This window comes from Clupea harengus, chromosome 19 (genome assembly GCF_900700415.2).
Source record: "Clupea harengus chromosome 19, Ch_v2.0.2, whole genome shotgun sequence".
NCBI classification, from domain to species: Eukaryota; Metazoa; Chordata; class Actinopteri; order Clupeiformes; family Clupeidae; genus Clupea; species Clupea harengus.
The window spans coordinates 4,309,376-4,327,285 of record NC_045170.1 but is presented as its reverse complement, the minus strand read 5'-3'; the positions used below and the strand labels follow the sequence as shown (position 1 = coordinate 4,327,285).

General features: G+C 44.6%; 1 protein-coding gene across 1 annotated transcript in view; it reads right to left on the bottom strand.

The window, feature by feature from the left end:
- Positions 1 to 15,697: 15,697 nt before the first annotated feature.
- The window catches only part of csmd2 (CUB and Sushi multiple domains 2), a 396,217-nt gene continuing 394,004 nt past the window's right edge, over positions 15,698 to 17,910 (bottom strand). Inside the window, exon 71 of the mRNA XM_031586639.2 lies at positions 15,698 to 17,910. This exon is cut by the window's right edge and continues 24 nt beyond it. The gene's annotated coding sequence lies outside the window, so the exon portion shown is untranslated.

Genomic DNA, 17,910 nt, shown 5'->3' with positions numbered 1-17,910 from the left:
GTGAGTTTCTCTCTCTCTTTCCGAATGCTGTGTGTGTGTGTGTGTGTGTCCGCAGCTCTGTGATGGTTTCCACACCACCGTGAGCGTGTATATGTGTGTGAGAGAGTGAGTTTCTCTCTCTCTCTCCGAATGCTGTGTGTGTGTGTGTGTCTGTGTGTGTGTGTGTGTGTGTGTGTCTGTGTGTGTGTGTGTGTGTCCGCAGCTCTGTGATGGTGTCCACACCACCGTGAGCGTGTATATGTGTGTGAGAGAGTGAGTTTCTCTCTCTCTCTCCGAATGCTGTGTGTGTGTGTGTGTCTGTGTGTGTGTGTGTGTGTGTGTGTCTGTGTGTGTGTGTGTGTGTCCGCAGCTCTGTGATGGTTTCCACACCACCGTGAGCGTGTATATGTGTGTTTGCTGCTCTTTGAGTGCTCTGTGTATGTGTGTGTATGCCACTCACACCTCTGTGTTGCTTCCTGAATCATTGTGAGTGAGTGTGTGTGAGTGTGTGTGTGTCTGTGTGTGTGTGAGTGTGAGTGTGAGTGTGTGTGAGTGTGTGTGTGTGAGAGAGTGTGTGTGTGTGTGTGCGTGTGTGTGTGTGAGAGTGTGTGTGAGTGTGAGAGTGTGTGTGTGTGTGTGTGCGTGTGTGTGTGTGAGAGTGTGTGTGAGTGTGAGTGTGTGTGAGTGTGTGCTGCACTCGCCCAAAGCAGCCGCTTTTAATTTGGGCCTCAGTCATCTGAGTGAGCATCTATCTGATGGGGAAACTAATTACCTGATCACTGTCTCCAGCTACGGTGGGCTGCCATCACTGAGCCAACGCCGGCTAGCACTGGGTGATAATGAGCATCTGAAACACAACATCAGGTGTGAGTGTGTGTGTGTGTGTGTGTGTGTGTGTGTGTGTGTGTGTGTGTGTGTGTGTGTGTGTGTGTGTGTGTGTGTCAGAACGCTAGCACTGGGTGATGATGAGCATCTGAAACACAACATCAGGTGTGAGTGTGATTGTCAGAACGCTCACGACGCCCAATTACTTCCCTCCTCAACTTTTTTTCCCCTTACTTTTTTACTGCACATGCAGAAGATGGAGAGACATTAAATGATTTAATTACACACACACACACACACACACACACACACACACATACACACACACACACACACACACACAAACACACGCACACACACACAGACACACACACACATGATTTGGTGAGTGAATCTGTTGTATTGTTTTGCTCTGTTGAGTGCTTCTGAGAGAGTCACAATATCTCATTACACAGCTGAAATGCAAATCATTTTTAAAAAGAGAGGGGGAGAGAGAGAAAAGAGAATAAAGTGGCGACTCCGGATGGGGGGATTATTGATGCACTCATGAGTTCAGTGTTTGAGCAGAAAAGGAGTAGGGAATGTTCCCTCCACTTGGTAGTTATGTTACACACACACACACACACACACACACACACACACACACACACACACACACACACACACACACACACACACACACACACACACACACACACACACACACACACACCCTCCTGTTTCAACTGAGACACAAAGCTAGAGATGCATATCACCAGCAGTGTGTCGGTCAGTCCACACTGTCAATTTGCACTTTGGCAGTAAAAGCTCTTCTGGAAGTACAGTACAGCACAGCACAGCACAGCACAGCACATTCCCATATTCAGGCTCAGTTTGCGCTGGAGTTTGACTCGGCGAGACTGCTTCCCCACACACACACACACACACACACACACACACACTCACACTCACACTCACACTCACACTCACACACACACACACACACACACACACACACGGCTCTCTGTGTGGGGCCTTATCTTCGGCAAACTCTGTCATCTGCAGCAGAGTGTTTGCAGAGGGAGTGAGAGTGTGTGTGTGTATGTGTGTGTGTGTGTGTGTGTGTGTGTGTGTGTGTGTGTGTATGAGAGTGTTTGCAGAGGGAGTGTTTGGGGGCTAAAGCTACGGCTTTGAGTTTGAGAGGATGTCTGGAGCAGGGGACGACTACAGATAATTACACAGAAGGAGACGTAAAGTAAATTAAATTATATATATATACTGTATATATAGCTAATATAGCCCACCCATTTTCTCTGACAACATCTCAAAACTTTTCAAGGACTTTTCAAGGACTTCACAGGACAGTTTGGGCCTAATTATTGAATGAAAATGTACAATTACTTTCCTATTAGGCTAGTTAGACTGTGCCAGTTCAATTGGAAAACTGTATCATGCAAAACCTTATCCATGGAAGAGAACAATAACACAATTCATTGAATAAGACCTACAAACAACAACATCTAATTTTTCCAAATCTATATATTTCCAAAACTTTCAATAAATTTACTGAATTCCCCAGGCCTGGAAAATGGGATTTAAAAATTCCATGACGTTCCCAGGATTTCCATGACTGCAGTATTGGCCAAAATGTATGACACAAATCTTAGCAGCCAGTCTCCTTTCTCCTATCCTGAAATGAGGATATGTTGTCAACAAGTACGTTACTTTGGATAAAAGCGTCTGCTAGACGACTTAATGTAAATGTAAATGTATGTATGCACGAGGGAAATACCCGTGCCCTTCACCAAACTCTTGCATGAGCTGTCATGTCAGTAGCTAAAGACTAAAGCATTTTGTTAAAATTTCACAAACCCACGTAAAAACTAACAGTTGTGCAACAGACAAAGAGCAATATAGTGAATGGTGGCTGAAAGGAATTTGTTTAGTCATTTATTTATTTAGTCAGGAAAAAGGCACCCTTCTTCTCAGTGGGAGCCTGTGGAGACGCCTCTGGTTATTCCAACCAGAACTAGGCAGTCTGATTAGGCAGCCTGATGCTAACTGGCTGAAGCTAACCCTCCACATCCTGACCCCCTGAAATGAACCCACGGGGATCGCTAAACACACACACACACACACACACACACACACACACCCACTTACTGGCCAGAGATGAAGAGGAGAAATATGGTAATGTGTGAGCAGGGGATTGTGGGAGAAACACACTGCTTCAGGAGTCCTGCGGCAAAAAGGCACGACTTCCCTCATCGAAATGTTTTTCTTCAATACATAAATGGATAGACGACAAAACATGATATTTTCATGCACTTACAAATGCATACTCTCAACACATAATTATGCAGAAACACAGAACATTCTAAAGGGTTCACAGTTGGAGCCACCGCTGTAAGTGTAGCTGAAGTGCGTCATCGTGGTTTTCATTTTGACAGAAAATGAAACAAGTGTCTTTCTCCGAAATGAATGAACCCATTTTCGTCTTTTGTGGCCCCAGAATAAACTTGCATGTTTACGCTCGGATGGCAGACCTCGCTCGCTCGCTCGCTGTGTCGGCTCTGTCGCGCCGTCTCCCTCCCTCCCTCCCTCGGCGTGTCATGACACTCTCCAGGATGACTAAGCTGACAAACCTAATTGGCGTCTGCTCTGAAATTCCGCTCTCTCTCTCTCTCCCTCTCTCTCTCTCTCTCTCTCCGCAATGACAGCTGCCTTTGTGTCTCTCCATGCTGTTCCCAGGCCTGCCCTGTGCTGTTTGTCTGTGGGTGATTGTGTTTCATGTAATCACATCCTGTGTGTGTGTGTGTGGTGTGTGAGTGTGTGTGTGTGTGTGTGTGTGTGTTTCATGTAATCACATCCTCCAGACAAGAGGCTGAAAACAGTTCACTGGCAAACGAGCCACTCAGTGCCTCTTTCCCTGCTCTTTCTGCTCTGTTTAATAAGGCTGGCGGGGTGTGTGTGTGTGTGTGTGTGTGTGTGGGGGGGGGCATAATGAGTACTGTGATTCAGACGGCTCCAGCCTCAGTGAACTGCTGGTGCGCCTCAGAGAAAGGAAGAGAATTGGGTAGCGAGGTTTAGGCATCAGTGGAAGACCTTACTGATTGATTGATTGAATTTCTTTTTGTTTATTTTCACTTCAACTCTCTGTGGATCATCGAGGCCGTCCGATTCGATGGCAGAGCGCGAGTTCTCTTAATTATTATTGAGCGTCATAAAAGGCCATCATCAGGCATGATCCCCGGTAGATGACAGGTTAATGACTCCTCTTGGTCAGGTGAGATTTGATGGGCTGGGGTTACGGAAGTGTGTGTGTGTGTGTGTGTGTGTGCATAAGTGTGCGGACACATCATTCATCTCCCTCGCTCTGAATCAATAGCACCCATTTGATCTGAGGCCACAGGGCAGTGATGCACTGTAATAACAGACCAGTCGATAGTGCAGACCCTCTCGGCCAATCACAGAGCAGCGAGGGAGAGTTCTACATCTAGCTCGACCCCCCCTCCGCCCCCCCTCCCACACACACACACACACACTCCGCAGACCGTGGGAGTAGCCTCCAGACCTGGGCACTTGACACGGTTTGATTAATCACCGTGGAAACCAGGTACAGGGCAAGGGTGACTAATGATGCTTGTTTGGCAGCTGATTGATTAGATCAAGAGCTAGAGTTCAACAGACCTATGCCCCCCCCCCCCCCCCCCTCCCCCGCCCACCCCCCAGCTACACCTTCCCCCCACCCTCACAGAAAGGGTGAGTGGCACCTGTCAGGCAAGACTAGGTTGTTATTACTTGGAGGCAAGACTGGCCAGGGTTTGGACTTTTGGACTTACCCCGACACAGCGCCACCTACTGTTTTAAGGGTGCTGGTGGGATGCAGCACTGGCCTCAGTAACTCCAGTAAGAAGCAGGCAGCAATGAAACACTTTAACAAAGGAAATGTACACATCATACTCTACACTATGCAACAAAATATATACACTATGTTTCCCATTTCATTCACTCTCTTTAAATCTATCTCTCTCCCTCTGACTCTTTCTCTCTCTCTTTCTCTCTCTCTCACTCTCTCTTCCTCTCTCTCTCTCTCTCTCTCTCACTCTCTCTGTCTCTCACTCTCTCTCTCCCTCTGACTCTCTCTCTTTCTCTCTCTCTCTCTCTCTCTCTCTGTTCTTCCGCATGACTGCACACTCCCCAGACTGCTGCTGTCTCCTGAATGGATCTGGTGTGGACTTGACTGAGCTGCCCCACATCAGGGCTGGATCTTAGATTCCTGCTTGAGTGAGTCAGAGTACTGCCATGGACGCTGTGCTACAGCTTCTTCAGCTTCATCTCACGGCATTGCTGAAGGATGAGTCACCAGCTGGGTCATTCCACGCCAAACGAGACAATGGCTCCCACTCGACCGTTTCAGATTTGGCTGAAAAAAATCAAGGTTGTTCATACACTCCTTAATAGGTATAGTCCAAAATATTAGCTCTCTACTCCCAACAGTTTTGTCACAGAAGGATGTTTTAGGGGGGAGGGGGTGCCTGTACTTCGGGCGCTTTTTTAGCAGCGTTTCTGAAGAGCCATTTTCAAATTGCTATTACTAGAAAAGTATTTAAGCTAGCTCCTTTAAACTTTCTAGGCTTAAAAACTGCTACCATTACTTGAAGATTATAGACTTCCAAGGGTGTGGCTTGGGTATATCATAGTATTGAAGGATGAGTCACCAGCTATCATATCACCAAACCCCTAGTGCAGCGCAAGGCTTCGCTAAGACGGATCAGAAGGTCGAAGGTCAACACGTTTGTGCCAGCTTACAGAGTCAAAGGTCTGTGGACATCAGTCTGTACATCTTTCATTTAGTCATTTAGCAGACGCTTTTATCCAAAGCGACTTACAAGGATGTATACACATTTTACATTTACACTGATGGCACACTGCACATCAGGAGCAATTAGGGGTTCAGTGTCTTGCTCAAGGACGCTTCGACAGGGAATCGAACTAGCAATCTTCTGGTTACTAAACGACTTCTCTACCACTGTACCACTGTCGCCCCTAAGCTTTCAGCTTGACGCGAGAAGAACAGATAATCCAGTGACTTGGCTTTACGTTTCGATGGGTAGCCTGTCATCACTAACTGACTAACTAACTAAGTAACCGACTACCAAACTAGTACCTTGGAATCCTCAGGAGGGGTTAGTGGTTTAGGCAAACAGACCCATTATCAGTTCTTACCAGGGACGTGCACAGGAATTTTGAAGGGCAGCTGCTCTGCCCTGGAAAAAAGGGGCAACACATTAGGTTTTGTCACCGCCGCTGCCACGCCCCCGTCCCCTGGACGCATATTTTGCCTATATCATTTTAAACTCTCACTAACCGCCGGCACCACGCCCCCGTCCCCTGGACGCTTATTCCGCGATTATTTTATCTAGGCATACATGAAGTTCTGCAGCCGTAATACTATTTAAAATATCCTTCGGAGGGGCAACTTCAGTCGAGGAGGGCAAACAGGCAGTTGCCCCGAGCAACCTTAGCCCCCTTCTGTGCACGTCCCTGGTTCTTACACTAACTAACTAACTACCAAACTAATCTAAATAATTGATTCTGCTTTCTGCAACCTGATAGGATTGCCCTGGTTTATCCCACTTCATAGACATCTGCATTCCCATTTACATGCAGATGTCAATCAAATGAATACCTGTGGATCTCACCTGACATCAGTGGAAGAGGTAGCTTCAAATAAATAAAATGGGAAAAGAGACAGAGAGAGAGAGAGAGATAGAGAGCAAAATCTAGAAAGACTGAAAGAAAAAAGGGAATCCATCATAGTGAATGGCTGTAGTATGGTGCTCTTTAAGTGAGATAAGAGCCTGAAGGGCCCCATCAGTGAAGCAGGGCTCTTGTGGAGTGACAGCCGCGTGCGATCTGTGTGTGTGTGTGTGTGTGTGTGTGTGTGTGTGTGTGTGTGTGTGTGTGTGTGAGAGTGTGAGTGTGAGTGTGAGTGTGTGTGTCTGTGTCTGTGTCTGTGTGTGTGTGTGAGTGTGAGTGTGAGTGTGAGTGTGTGTGTGTGTGTGTGTGTGTGAGTGACAGACAGGAGGTCTGAAAGGATCAGCACAAGAAACACACGGTACAGTTTCACCTGTTCAAATCACCGCTGATTGCTCTGACATACTCTACAGAGATGAAGGGTGTGTGTGTGTGTGTGTGTGTGTGTGTGTGGGGGGGGGGGGAGAGAGACTGTTAGGTGCAGAAAGAGAATTTGAAAGAGGAAGACAGCAAGAGGTGGGCGAGGTTGAGTGACATGGGCTTTGAGTGAGTTTCAGAAGTGATTGAAGAATTAAAATCAGTACAGAGCACTCCTTCACTCAGCACCCTCCATTTTCTTTCTCTTTTGTTGTCTTCCCTATCCCTCTGTCTTTTTTTTCTCTTTCTCTCTTCACTCAAAGCTCTTCATTTCTCTTCCTACTTTCCATGCTTTCTCAGAAAATTACACCTTCCTCCTCCTCCTCCGGCGGGGTGTCCCAGTTTATGCCCGCCGCTGCCGTCCTTGTGCACAGCAGCGCGCACCAAAAGTGACAATTTCGGCTGGCGCTTGTTGTGCTTTGGTGTCGTTTCAGCTGGTCGGCACAACTCCCAATTTTTATAACCTGCCGCGCAGGGCGTGGCTGGCGCAGTCACAACAACATGTAGATCACGACTACTTAAGATGAACGAACGCTTGCTTTGCTAACTTGTGTGATAACTAATGGGTGTTTGATTCCTTGCTCGCTGGCACACAACTATCTGTTTCGACATTTGTGTATGAATGTGGTTGTTTTGTTCAATGCATTTGTTGAACGGTGCAGGCAAGCTTGTGTGGTTTACTAACGTTTACCGTATTCCCTGATGAAGACCTGAGGGTCAAAACCTTTTAGGATGTTCATGTGACATCTTTTCCACCTTTGGACATAAGAAAACACTGTTCCATAATGCAGTTAAGAGCGTCTTTTGTTACCATAACAACGTATGTTAAATTAGAGTTAATGTTAGGGAACAGGCTAGTTTTGCTGGTGACTAGCAATAAACATAAATTTGAATATGAATCATATAAACATGAATATTTTTAATACAGTTTAACTGCCTATCATATATTGTACTGTGCTCTAATTCGGCACAGTAGCTCTTCATATTGCTGTTTCCAGTGGTTTAAATAGCATTCGTCTTGGCAGTGACACCTATCATTTACATTTAGGGGAAGACTACAGCGAATCAAACGCGTTCCTAGCGTGACCAATGCGTCAAGCATCACGGCGGCGCCTTTTTACGGTCCTGACTACCATCACCGCCTCGCTGACTCCGGCAACCCCTACTCTAGTTCCGAGATGAAAAAAAAGGGCCAATCTGCAGCGTAATAACTACTTCCTCTGCTATGACACATAACGACTGACTGGTGATTGATGCCTTCACTTTGCCTTCCACAAACAGCTCCTGTATAATGATTCCGGTCTAATGGTTCAGGGAGAGCTACATGCCTGGCAATATCCAATAGGGAGGAAAAAAAAAATCTCCCGCCCGTACAGCCGTATGGATTATATATAAGTGTGATGTATGGCATGGTATACTTGACTGAGCACTTGTTAGCAAAGGGGGAATAGTCTGCTAGTTGGTGAACCGCCTTTACATCCTCTCTGGCTTTCTCTCTTGTTTTTTTAGGACACAGAAATGAATTGGATTTCTTACCTATAATATAGTGGGCCTTGTGTTAGTCTACCTAAACCTTGATGTGGTCTAAAAAAAACTGCTGAATGCCTCCACCCGGTTGCTATACGCATGATGGGAATGTTAACTGCGTAGCGCACCTTAACGAGCATTAAAAAGGAAGTTAAGTGTGTGCGTGCAGTTTCATGTTTTCTGTAAGACTTTTTATCGTTCATAAATGACCCAGTGGACCTGGGGTTGCTCAGAGTACTCGAGCATTTGAGTTTTTTTTTTTTTACAGTACTCATTAATCAAGTGATGCTAGTGTAAGAACTACATATTGTTCATTGTAAGTACTGACTACATTTCCCATACTGCTTTGTTTGCAGCTGGGGGGTGAAGCAGATTTTGGAGGGGGTTGAGAGCAGAGAAGAGTTGGTGAGTGTAAGAGTGTGTGGATGGCGCTGGAGAAGCAAAGCATTTCAGTGCTAAACTCATCTGTCTCCGTGAAATTGTTGCCTAGACTACGTCATGACCACTCCCGTGGGGTCTAAAGCTCTCGCGCACACTCAGTTCTCAAGTCGGAGCCCTTTGTAAACAAGAGAAAGGATGGTGACAGCAGAAATCAATTGTTTGGACGTTCTTTGATAAAACAGACTGTCGTGATGAAATAAACGTGCATCAGTTGTGAGCTGTGGATGGATTTCTCCAGGATTGCTCAAACATCCAGTCTGTAATAGACTAGGCTACTACACCAGGATGGATAAAGGAATTAATATTGTTAAAAATTAGATAAGCAAATATGACTAATTACATTTTTTAATCGGTTGGCCTTACTGATGAGCACTAGGCCTTACCAAATGTGCTAAAAGGAAGAAAAAAAAACAGCTGCTATAGGTATAAGAACAAAAGAAATGAACATTTTGTTGACTGGATTTTCTATCTTGGGCTACTGTAGAATGTTGGTAACTAATGTTAAAACCATATCACTAATTTGATGCTTTGCTGAGACCAACCCCATCATAGTTACATAGTCTTTTAATTGACACAAGACACAGGTCCCTCCCTCTTCTCTCAGTAATGCTTCCATCCACCAAACCACATACTCACAAACACACACACCCACCCTTGCACACACACACACACACATACATGTGCACAAACACAAACCTAAACAAACATACATACACACTCCACACACACCCTTGCACACGCACACATACATGTGCACAAACACAAACCTAAACAAACACACACAAACACACCTCTCAACTCAATGCATTTCATGACAAAACTGGACATACAAACATTACAATGATGGTGACAACAGAACCCCCTATTGCTTGTGGGAAAGGCATATAGTCCACACTCACAAACACACTGAATTGTGTCATTATTCCACACAGTTGCAAGCTGGGATCAATCTTCTTTTGATAGGAAACACGGCAGACAGATTTACACACAAAGCAAAAAAAGGATTATATATATATATATATATATATATAGTAGGGAATTGTGGGCTTTTCAGATAACCTCAGTATGACTTCACAAAAGTCCACCATCCTGAAGACAAACGCCTAATTTGTTTTCATAACGTGGTTGAGCTTATAGACTTTTGCACACATCATTTTCAAACAGTATTTACATTTGTTCCAACATCAAAAGTCTAAAGGAACTAAGGTTAATGTTTTTAATTTTTTTTTTATTCAAAAAACTTCAAAATAGGTTTCATGTTCAAGAAAGTCGAATAAGCATAAACACAATGCAGAGCATCATATACAGACAGATAAAATACATTTTATATATTGCAGACAAGCCATGTCGAGTATTACATATTTACAGTATGTAAACTTGTATATACAATATTTTATACATTTACAAAAAGCTTTGTTTTTAATTTTGTCTTTGTATATATATATTTATATTTATATAGAGAGAGACAGAGATTTGATATTCTCACTAGCATTTGTACTACAATAATGAAAAAAAAGGAAACATTTACAGATCTGCCAGTTGATTTTTGTCTTTTATATTACAAATGTATTTCCATAAAAATATATCTCTGTACAAAAAGTTTATGTTTGTTCTCCGTTTCAAACTGGTCTGTTTCAGTATTTAGTAATTTTTTATTCCATCCCGCTCTCAGCGTATTCACGCGAGTCCAGCTTCTCTTACACACTCCTGTTTGTATCCATATTTCCCATCAACCCTTTTGGTCAAAAGTGTACACAGGCCTCTGACATCTGAACTTTGACCTTTGACCTAGTCATCCATGTTGCTTGAGGCTTTGGCAGGCTACATCGCCCCCCCCCCCCGCTGAAGGTTTTCTCAGGACTGGGTCACTTCCTTCGTCAATGCTTCAAGTGTAACACGTGACTCGTTTTGGGTTTGCCTCAACAGGGGGAAAGCAAAACATTTGAAAAAGGCAAACAAGAAACAAACAAAAACAACTCTCAGAAAGGCGGCCATTGCAGCATGTGATCTCCCGGGGAGAAGGACACACTCGAGTGTTTCACCTTTCGCATTGGACTCATAGTGCGCACACTCTTCAGATATGTATGAAAGGTAATATCTTTAAATAAAACTCAGATCTTGTTATGTACAATGCAGAATACAACGTCATACATCTTTGATTTTCTGTGCACATTCTTGATCATCATCATAACTTTTAATATATATGACGGGCCTTGTTAGTTTCACAGAGCACTCTCAGTAGGGCTTCTCACAGAGCTCAAACAACCGAAAAGAAGATACAGTACAGACAATTGAAAAAAAGGGATCAAATACATTCAATGCTTTTGAAGAGACGGCCTCTAGTCTAACCTTACAGGACCTGCTTGTCTTTAATGCCTGGGAGAGGCTTAAGACCTTGAGGGCAACAGCGAGTGAGTGAGTTAGTGAGTGAATGAGTGTGTGTGTGACTAAGTGACTGAATGAGTGAATGAGTGACAGAGTGACAGAGTGGGTGAGTGACTGAATGAGTGACAGAGTGAGTGAGTGACTGAATAAGTGCGTGACTAAGTGCTTGAGTGAGTGAGAGAGGAATGGAACAGGACCGGATTGGAGAGTGAATGGGTCTGAAAGATAATTTGGCGCCATTTGCATGCACCCTTTTGTGAAGGCGGGTGAAATGTGACCGTGCTCACTCACATAAAAACAGCTAATGTGAAGGAGGTTCACGAAAAACAAGGAATGAATGTGCAACGATGTTCGTGAGAATATGGGGTTCCTTCCTTTTCATCTTCACCTTAAAGCCTCCAGGACAGACCTTTAGAATTGCTCAATCACCAGCACCATTGGAAATGTAAAACCAAAAGCAAAGAAATGAAGAGATAAAAAGATGATCTGAAGACCCCACATCCCCCACCCTCCCCCTGTTCCTCCCCCGGCTCCCAGTGTATAAGTCTGCAGGTGACTCTGGCGTGGACACGGTCACGATGCGGGCTGGAAACTGGGCATGATGCGGGCTGGAAACTGGGCATGATGCGGGCTGGACACGGTCACGATGGAAACTCACCAGCATCAGCTGATGGGTGTGAGCTCCAGGGGCACTATCCTGTAGTCTAACTGCTGGAACATGGTGTGAGTCTGACACGCAGAGAGCACACACTGATGGAAATGTGCCTCTTGCACTGCACTGTAAATAGTTTGGGATAAAAGCGTCTTCTAAACGAGTGAATAAATGCAAATGCACGTGCTCTGGAAGTCTGTGGGGAGATCCTGGAGATCCTGGGAGCCTTTGGCTGCTGTGTTAGGGTGATAAAGCTGAGACGGAGATACTCCACATCTTCACTGGGAGCTGCGTGTGTGTGTGTGTGTGTGTGTGTGTGTGCGTGTGTGTCTGTGTCTGTGCGTGTGTGTGTGTGGGCGGGATGATGGTCTCTACAGTATGAGTCACACAGAAAACATTCTCTCTCTCTCTCTCTTTCCCTGTATCAGTCTCTCTCCATCTTCCATCCTCTCTCTCTCTTCTCCATCATTCTCTCTTTCCCTGTATCTCTCTCTCTCCATCTTCCCTCCTCTCTCTCTCTTCTCCATCATTCTCTCTTTCCCTGTATCTCTCTCTCCATCTTCCCCTCCACTCTCTCTCTCTCTTTTTGTATCTCCATCTCTCTCTCTCTCTCTCTCTCTCTCACACACACCCTTTGTCTGCATTTCTTCTGTGTTCTCCCCGTGTTGTTTATCCCACTGCCTCCGTTACCCGATGTAAAAACTGGAGACGGTGTCTATCTGTTCGACAGCTTGTTTGCTCCACACATCAAAAGCTACTCTGAGCTGACAGCACTGTTGTCTCCTCTCTAATTGAACACATAAATTAAGAGAGTGGGCATTCAGTAATTAAAGCCTAATGAGAGAATCCTGAACCGTGTGTTGTCTACCGTGCAGACGCACTGAGGCAACATCAAGTGACAAGTTCATAAACTTCAATTCAAGTTTCCAATGGAAATACAAGTGGAGAAAGAACAGGAACGGTCTGAGCAAATGCCCCTATTTTGAGCAGTATTAGTAGTTTCACCTGCCACCTGGCATGGCGGGGGTACCAAATACCCCTGTGGCTCACGAGGACCACACAAGGAGCAGGGAAGGCTCGCTTAGGGAGGTCAGACATACCTACAGAGGACGTGTGAAGGCACTTCTTAAAATGAGGACAACTGTATTTCCTGGTTCAACGGGCTTTCTGGGAAAGGTGGAGGGTGAGGGAGAGAGATGAAAAACTGCCAAGAACGCTCCGAATGAGCGGCGGGTGTTTTTTTTTTTTTGTGTTCGTTAAGCGTGCACTCGACACAATCTTCACAGCCAAAAACAAAAAGAAGATTTCCACGGACTACCGATTCCCTCGCCTAGCGCACGCCGTTTCCCGTAGAGAAGCGTTAGATGGTTCGCCTATTCTCTCTTTCTTTCTCCTCTTTAAACGGAGGTCGTCGAGACAAATCAGCGATCTGCCATTTGAATGCGAGTGAGAAAACGTGCACATTAGACGAGATAAAACTGCTCGGAAAATGGAGCCGTCACTTAGGGCCCCATTTGTCTGTGATGATCTCATCCAATGCCTTAAAGCACCCAAAGGGATTCAACATGGAATAGTAGTGGAGGGGGGTGGGGGAGGGTTGAGGTGTCGCGCTCGTGTGTGTGTGTGTGTGTGTGTGTGGGAGGGGGGGTTGGGGGGCGAAAACACTGCTCAGTAATATGAAGTGAGTGCCAAGAGGTTTTTCAGATAATGTGGCTGCCAGCCACTTTGTCCGTGAACGCAATGCAATCTTCGCTTTACCCATCAGCCTGCAATTGGAACAAGCACGGGTCCAATATTGTATTCAGACAGGCCAGATAAGCCAAAGATTTAAAAGTAATAAAATTGTAAAAGCAATTACTGAGGGAACAAGAGAGAGCGAGGGAGTGACAGAAGAAGAGAGAGAGAGAGAGAGAGAGAGAGAGAGAGAGAGACGGAAGAACAATATAGAGATCATTTCACAAGCACACTCTCTTTAGTGTTTTTTTTTTTTCTTGCCTAGTTGACGGGTTTGAGGAATTTGAAACGGGTCATCGGGGAGAACAGGCTTCTCATCTCTCAGAACCGGGTCTGAGTAAATATCACTTACACACACACACACACACACACTCCCACACTGAAGATTATCACTCGTGTGATTGTACATCTGGAAAAATATAACACAGCCCTTGTTACAGAGTAAGTATACTTTCAGGTACTGTGGAATAAATTGCGTAAAACTGAGTGCAGAACCTTGATACTTTGTAACTTTATAAAAAAAAATATGGTTAGGGTTATATTTGGGATAAGGATTAGAACTATGTGCAGTTAAAGGGTACATGGTGTACTCTGCCTGATTGCATAGTGCCAATGCTGCCAGAGAGCTATGCAATGGGAATTGATCACATTCATGTTTGAGCCCATCGGTACTCTTATTGATCACGTTAATGTTTGAGCCCATCGGTACTCTTATTGATCACATTAATGTTTGAGCCCCTCGGTACTCTTATTGATCACATTGATGTTGGAGCCCATCGGTTCTCTTATTGATAACATCAATGTTTGAGCCCATCGGGTACTCTTACTGTATTCACTAAGGTACTCAGCCATCGTCATGTTTGCTGTGCTCGATCTATCGATCCTTTTCTACACAGCTCAAAACAGAAGAATGGAGTGATCTAATCGTCATGTTTGCTGTGCTCGATCTGTGGATGCTGTTATAAACAGTGATCCAATCGTCATGTTTGCTGTGCTCGATCTGTGGATGCTGTTATAAACAGTGATCTAATCGTCATGTTTGCTGTGCTCGATCTGTGGATGCTGTTATAAACAGTGATCTAATCGTCATGTTTGCTGTGCTCGATCTGTGGATGCTGTTATAAACAGTGATGACTAATCGTCATGTTTGCTGTGCTCGATCTGTGGATGCTGTTATAAACAGTGATCTAATTGTCATGTTTGCTGTGCTCGATCTGTGGATGCTGACATACACAGTTCAAAACAGAAGAATGGAGTGATCTAATCGTCATGTTTGCGGGGCTCGATCTGTGGATGCTGTTACACACAGCTCACAACAGGAGAATGGAGTGATGACTAATAGTATCTTAAGGGCACGATTTGTCCAGTGAAAGTCTCCAACGTCTTCCAATTAAGTAGAGCTGTTATGATGCTATGAGTGGGAAAGAGAGAGAAGGATAGAGAGAGCGAGAGAGAAGGATAGAGAGATGTATGAGTGGGAAAGAGAGAGAGAGAGAGATGCTTTGAGTGGGAAAGAAAGAGAGTGAGATAGAGAGAGAGAGAGAGAGAGAGATACAGAGATGCGCCACACTCAAATTGAGTCCCAACAACACAACAATAACAACACAGCATTCTTAGAAAATATGTAAAAATGGAAATAAATAGTTCAATTAAACGAATAACTTCTCTTCAAATTATTGTATACACAAACTCATCTCACTGATGAGAACCAATCATGTGTCATTTTCAACATCTGCCTCAACCCCCCCCCCACCCCCCCCACACACACACACACACACACACACACACACACACACACAGCCGCCATGTTGCCATTTCCTTCTGTGAAGAGATAAAGAGGAGCTCTATCAGCTCGTGCATCTTCACAGCTGCTCTCCTTTATTTTGATCTTCTTCTTCTTCTTTTCTCTGCTTTTTTTTTTTTTTTTACTTCCCTTTCTCTCTGGTTGATGTGGAGATTAGCAGAATGTGGGCGAAACAAATGAGACCATAAACACCGTTTTCCTCAGCCTCATTTAATCTCTTCCTCCCGCACAGGCAGGCAGGCGGGCGGGCGGGTGGAATTGGGCGGTTTGTGAACTCCTCGAAAAGAGAGAGAGAGAGAGAGAGAGAGAAAAAAAGAAAGAGATGAACTCCTGAATAGTTTAAGACGCATTCAGGAGAATCACTGATGCCAGAGTGTCTTTGGGTGGCATGTAAGCCACTGGTGCCAGCGTGTCTTTGGGTGGCATATAAGCCACTGATGCCAGAGTGTCTTTGGGTGGCATGTAAGCCACTGGTGCCAGCGTGTCTTTGGGTGGCATGATAGCCACCGATGTCAGCCTACAACTGAGAGGGTTTAAAGGAAGAGGTATCAAGATGGAGATCTGATCGCACGTTGACAGAAAATCATGTCTAGCTATCCTGACCTGTCTGGACATAATTATTGTCTGGATATTCATGTTTTCCCCCTATCCAAAGGCCAAGCTTAGAAGATATTTTGTACTGGATGACCTGCTGTTGAGATGGTTCGAAGGTAGATGGGGGAGGTGCTGTATCTAGAGGGAGAATTGATGATCATCATATCCCCGTCTGTCTTACAGATCTCTGTCTGATACATTTGCTGTTTGAAATTCCATGACAGAATAAAAACATATAAACATGATGAAGTTAATACCTAGATAATGTATATTTCTATGCAATTCCCAAGAGAAATACATCATTTGATGTTATTAATTCATATGTCACGTTTATTTTGATGATGATGATGATGATGATGATGATGATGATGGTGACGATGATGTTGATAACGATGGTGATGATGATAACGATGATGATGGTGATGATGATGGTGATGGTGATGATCAGCACCTCCTGAAATCTCAGCTTTCTCTCACTTTAAGGACCAAGTGTTTTTTTTTTTCACAACTTCAGAAATGTATGTGTCTCACAATAGATCTAAGTCTCAAGAATTCTTTAACCTATAACACAAAAAACACGCCCAGCGGACGCTAAACTTGAGGAGTAATCAAACCCTCCCCTCCGATGCCATGGGGAAGCCGAGCATGTCACTCTCGATGTAGATGTGTTTGAGGGGTGCTAACCGTGGAATGACTGTCATTGACTAAACCTTAGAAATGTCAATTTACCCAATACCCATTTGAGCTCTGTGGCTTCAGGTGAGAGGAACAAATAAATCAATGGCAACTCGAAGAGAAAGTCAGAGGCAGGGGGAGAGCAAAAGAGAGAGAGGGAGAGTGAGAGAGAGAGTGATAGAGAGGAGAGAGAGAGAGAGAGAGAGTGATAGAGAGGGAAAGAGAGAGAGAGAGAGAGAGAGAGAGAGAGATAGAGAGAGGGTGGCACAAAGAAAACAACAAACTCCCACACTGTAAAAAAAAACAAAACTGTAGTGTTCTCAGACACAGCATGAAATGTAAAACAAAACCCTGCGGAAGAAAAAGAAGTAAAGCACTGCATCACCCAAGCAGGTCCGCTTGTCTCCCAGTCCCCCTCGTCTCCTTCGTCTCCGGGCGGGCGGAGAGGCCCACGCTAAGAGCAGACGCGGCCCAGACGCGGCCCAGACGCGGCCCAGACGCGGCTCCCCCACAGCGGGTGTCCCGCGGATGGAGACAGGACACAAAAATATCCTCACTTCCTTGTCTTTGCTTTTCCATTTTTGTGGGGTTTTTTTAGTTGTTGTTTTGTTTTGTGTTTTTTTTTTTTTTTTTTTGGCCAGTAACTTGCGAACAGTGTCAGCATATCTCCAATGCATATTAGCAATGCACACTCCTCAGGAAGCTACTCTCCAAAAAAAGCCAAACGCACACACGCGCTAACACACACCCACACACACACTCAAAAACAACTGACATTTACCTCACACACACACACAGTAGAGTAGAAATAGGAAAAGTTTTTCCTTGTTTTTAGTCCGTTCTTTGTGTGTGCGTGTGTGTTTGTTTTTTTAAGCTTCTATACTTGTTTGCTGTTTGCTGCAGTTGTCATGACAAAGTTGTTTTTTTTTGTTTGTTTAGTTTTGTTTTACTTTGATCGTTGTTGTTGTTGTTTTTTTGTTTTCCAGAGGTGCATCATCTCAGGTTGTTCTGTAATCCACCATTAATTTGATGGACAACAACAACAGAAAAAAAAAAGATAAAAAAAGCTTCTTTTTGCTTTTTTCTTCTTCGGCCAACCAGCAATGCTTGCCTCGCATAGGGCAAATCCGTTGGCATG